We start from the raw sequence: 4,563 nt of genomic DNA, 5'->3' as shown, positions 1-4,563 counted from the left end.
TGTATGGGTCAAAATTATCGTTTTTTTCTTTTATGCCAAAAATCATTAGGATATTAAGTGAAGATCATGTTCCATGAAGATATTTTGTAAATTTCCTACCATAAATATATCAAAACTTAATTTTTGATTAGTAATATGCATTGCTAAGAACTTCATTTGGACAACTTTAAAGGCGATTTTCTCAATATTTAGATTTTTTTGCACCCTCAGATTCCAGATTTTCAAATAGTTGTATCTCAGCCAAATATTGATCTATCATAACAAACCATACATCAATGGAAAGCTTATTTATTCAGCTTTTAGATGATGAATAAATCTCAATTTAAAAAAATTGACCCTTATGACTGGTTTTGTGCTCCAGGGTCACATACTGTATATGTATTTTTAAAAACTCATTCTAATTTTTTATTGTGTTTTTGTTGATATTTCTATCTCAGCATCATACAATTAAGTCATTTTAGAAATTTTTTGCAAATCAGCAGAAATTACTTTTCAAGAAGCAGGGTTGTGTTGTTTTTCCCTAAGATGTGAAATCTTGAAAATTGACGCAAAGTTTTTTTTTTTTAACAAACAAAAGTGACACTAATTTGAACCAAAGTGGAATGAAGATCTGAGATGATGATTTTATGGTGTTGTTTGACAGTTGTGGTCGTTGTATGGAAAAGAGTTGCATGAAGATTACTCAGTTTTCAATATGTATTTCTCTTTTTATGTATTTGTGTTTCATACGTGTTTGGAATGTGATGAAAGCCTCAGAGCTGCACGTCTCCTGGCTAAAGTTAGTCCCTCTCTTTTGGAGATCTGAGACCCTGTGCGCTCTACTTAATGTATGTAGGTGTACAAACGGCCCTGACGATGGGTGGGAGCCAAGACTGGCCCACTGACGAGCATCCAGGGCCCTTCAGTCAGGCTCGGTTCAGTGCACAGACACAATGGGAGAACCTCATTCTCGTCTCTCATGTGGATGCGCAGAGACGTGCCTGTCCCCGAGTCCGTGTGTCTGAAAACAAACGTGCCGTGCTGCGAGATGCTCCGGGTTTGAGCCTGTTACCGTGGCGACAGACCCAGTTTTAGTGCCGTATGAAAACAGACAGGATTGAATGGCTAATATTAAGTATTAGTTATGAAGCGGTGAGACACACACAACAGTCGAAAACAGTCGTGCTGCCCAATTATTTTGTGGAAACTGTGATGCATTCCATTTTTGGGGATTCTTTGATGAATGGAACGTTCAAAAGAACAGCATTTATTTGAAATAGAAATCTTTTGTTACATTATAAATGTCACTTTTGATCAATTTAATGCACCGCAGATGAATAAAAGCGTTAGTTTCTTTACTGACCCCAAATTATTGAATGGTAATATCACGGTTGTAATATCACAATGCATCACAGTTTCCACAAAAATATTGTGCAGTACAACTGTTTTCAACATTGATAATAATCAGAAATGTTTCTTGAGCAGCAAATCAGCATATTATACTGATTTCTGAAGATCATGTGACACTGAAGACTGGAGTAATGATGCTGAAAATACAGCTTTGATCACAGAAATAAATTATAGTTTAACAGATATTAACATAGAAAACAGCTGTTTTACATTGTAATAATATTTCACAATTTTTACTGTATTTTGGAGCAGATAAATGCAGCCTTGGTGAGCAGGAAAGACTTATTTAAAAACAAAAAAGCTGAGCTCAAATGCATTTTCTTACAAATTTTTGGATACAAACGGTTGCTTTTTTTCATTTGATACAAAGATGCATTTCAGCTTTATTTCTTGATTTATATTGGTTTTGTTAAAAAGTAGTTTTAATTTTTTTTATTATAAAGCCATTTGAGTTGCTCTTCTTGTATGAAATGTGCTATACAAATAAAGTTTATTATTATTATTATTATTATTATTATTAATTACCCTTTTCTTTTAAACAGGTTTTAACCATTCTGGGCAATTCCCATTCCAAAGGTAAGATTATTTTCCATGTTAAATTCTATACTCCTAATAAGTGGTGGTCTTTTATTATTGACCCCTTGTGTTTTATAAAAAAAAAAGGGAGAATGAGCTTTTTTTTTTTTTTTAAAGGAGCACAGTCAAAAAATCAGGAGCACCTTCTGATCAATGACAAAAGTTAACCTTCACATTATAAGCTGATATTTGACTTTCAAAGTGATTTGCAGTGGCACCTTTGTAATGCCATTTTCCTAACCTTATTATTAAATGTGTCATTTTTATGTAAAATTCATACATTTATATTTCTAAACTTTTTTCATTTTTTAAATTTTAAATTGAAATCAAATCAGAAAGATACAAATAAAATGAAATCAGTACTATCAACAAATTTAATCTTGGCACTATATGTGGCACAGAAGAGAATTCTGATATATTTACAGACTGTTTTACAAGGCGTTGGAAGTGGCATGAATGCAAATAAATTCATAATAGCAATGTTATGAGAATAATGTTTTAAATATGAAGTTTTGGATATACAAATATTGATTTAGATAACTGAAATAATACTTTATAGATGAAACTAAAACAGCCAGTAGGTGGCGGCAAGTCTTAGTCACTGAACCGTTCATTCAATCGATTCGTTCAAACAGCTGATTCATTCCGGAATGAAGCAAGTGAATGGGAGATTGAATCATTGCAATAAATTAATTTAGTCTCTAATAATATTATGGTCTCTTTATGGTTCTAATTGATGAGCTTCTCAATGAAAATGGATCTTTTCGATTCTCTTTCATTCGAGGCTTTTATTTATTATTTTATTATGCGCTTTTAGTATTTCTTTTTAATGTCAATTACATTCCGCTCTTTTTTTCTCATTTATCCATGCTTCTTTATTAGGCTAATTATTTATTAATTTATTAGCATTTATAGCAAAGGCGTAGAACTTACTAGGGACGCTAACACTTACGAAAATTAACCATGTTTTTACTACAAATAAAACCAAAAACTATCGTTACTATAGCCTAGTTAAACCATGGTAACCACAAATTAACCATGGTTTTGCTAGACTAACCATAGTTTAACCATGGTATTTGTAGTAAAACTGTGGTTATACAAATGGTAATCAATACGCCAAAAATCATGGATACTACACTTTTACTACAATAGGTTAATTTTTGTAAGGGATGACATGTTCCTACCAATATCCAGCGACTACTAAATAGTCCCTATAGCAATAATTTTGATCAAACAATTAAACAGGCCTATATGTAACCATTGTTGTTGTAATTTCGGCCGCATCTGAAATATTTCACATCATTGATATTACCTGAGAAGTTAAAGAAATACACTAGAAAAGTACGTCTTTGAAATTGAGCTTATCAGAACACAGAATCAGTTAAACCATGTGTCACAAAATGATTTACTGTTTCGAATCGCTCCAATCGGATCGCATATCAAGAATAATTTTATTCAGATCAGAACTTCAGAGCGCTTATCGCGAATATTTACAGTTTTACTAAATACCATGGTTAAACTATGGTCAGTAGTTTAGCAAAACCGTGGTTAATTTGTGGTTACCATGGTGGTTTTTTTATTAACCATATAAAAACGCTGAAGATGGCGCCGCGGATGGCAGCCATGGTTTGTCGCTACTTGGTCTCGTGTGTTTGCACACACCTGGCGAATAAAGCTAATTCTGATTCTGATTCTGATTCTGATATAGTTAATTTTCGTAAGGGATGTGTTGCCAGGTTAACAAAAAATAATAATAATTACTTTACATCTTAAGAGGACACAAAGAATGAATATAGAGATGCAGTTTTCACTGATTTAGGATGAACAGGACTTTGGATCGTTTCCATATAGGCTACTCATCTAGATCAACTCTGGATAAAAAAAAAAAGAGAAGTTTTTGTTATTGTATGTAAAAATGTAGCGCAGTCAGTGTCGTTCTCTGGAGTGGATGGTGGAGGTGGAGCAGGAGTCGAGCACATCTACAATCCCGGCTGTGTGCCGCTGCTGCGCTGCTCCTGATGCTGCAATGATGACAAACTGGCCTGTTTCCCCGCCAGCACACACAACATCAGCATCCAGGCACAGACACTGTCACCTCAGTCACATACGCTGCTATTCTTTACTGTGGGACACATTTATAAAGAATCTTCACACAGCTGTTTTCATTTAACAGCAGTTCATAGTGACTAAACATCAACAAAAACATCCGGGTGACTTCTGAACACACTGGAATCAGGGTTATTAACGAAAACTAAAGCTAAAACCAAAACCACAAAAAATTTGTTACATGAAATTAATAAAAAATTTTGACTGAAATAAAATAAAATAAAATAAAATAAATAAACGTATTTTATTTCAGCAAACTTCCTCATTTTTGTTTAACTTTATGCACTAAATGAACTAAAACTAAAACTGAAATAAAATAAAATTAATAAAAACTATATAGACACTATTATTATTATTTACATATTTTTACTTGTGCATTTGTTGTGTTTATCACTGCAACAACAAATATATATATATATATCTCTGTGTGTGTGTGTGTGTGTGTACATCTGTATATATATATATATATATATATATATGTGTGTGTGTTTC

At 32.9% G+C, this 4,563-nt stretch overlaps 2 long non-coding RNA genes across 2 annotated transcripts in view; one reads left to right on the top strand and one right to left on the bottom strand.

The window, feature by feature from the left end:
* The window catches only part of LOC107756061 (uncharacterized), a 13,461-nt gene extending 10,919 nt beyond the window's left edge, over positions 1-2,542 (bottom strand). Inside the window, exon 1 of the long non-coding RNA XR_001641774.1 lies at positions 2,532-2,542. This is a non-coding gene — a long non-coding RNA (uncharacterized LOC107756061). The remainder of the gene's footprint in view (positions 1-2,531) is intronic.
* The window catches only part of LOC107756060 (uncharacterized), a 7,316-nt gene extending 3,083 nt beyond the window's left edge, over positions 1-4,233 (top strand). The window contains exons 2-3 of the long non-coding RNA XR_001641773.1: positions 1,932-1,965; positions 3,892-4,233. This is a non-coding gene — a long non-coding RNA (uncharacterized LOC107756060). The remainder of the gene's footprint in view (positions 1-1,931; positions 1,966-3,891) is intronic.
* The last annotated feature ends 330 nt before the right edge of the window (positions 4,234-4,563 follow it).

Source organism: Sinocyclocheilus rhinocerous, unplaced genomic scaffold (assembly GCF_001515625.1).
Source record: "Sinocyclocheilus rhinocerous isolate Xijiao unplaced genomic scaffold, SAMN03320098_v1.1 scaffold1074, whole genome shotgun sequence".
In the NCBI taxonomy this organism is placed as follows: domain Eukaryota; kingdom Metazoa; phylum Chordata; class Actinopteri; order Cypriniformes; family Cyprinidae; genus Sinocyclocheilus; species Sinocyclocheilus rhinocerous.
The sequence above is the reverse complement of the archived record's forward strand: the minus strand, read 5'-3'. Positions and strand labels throughout refer to the sequence as shown.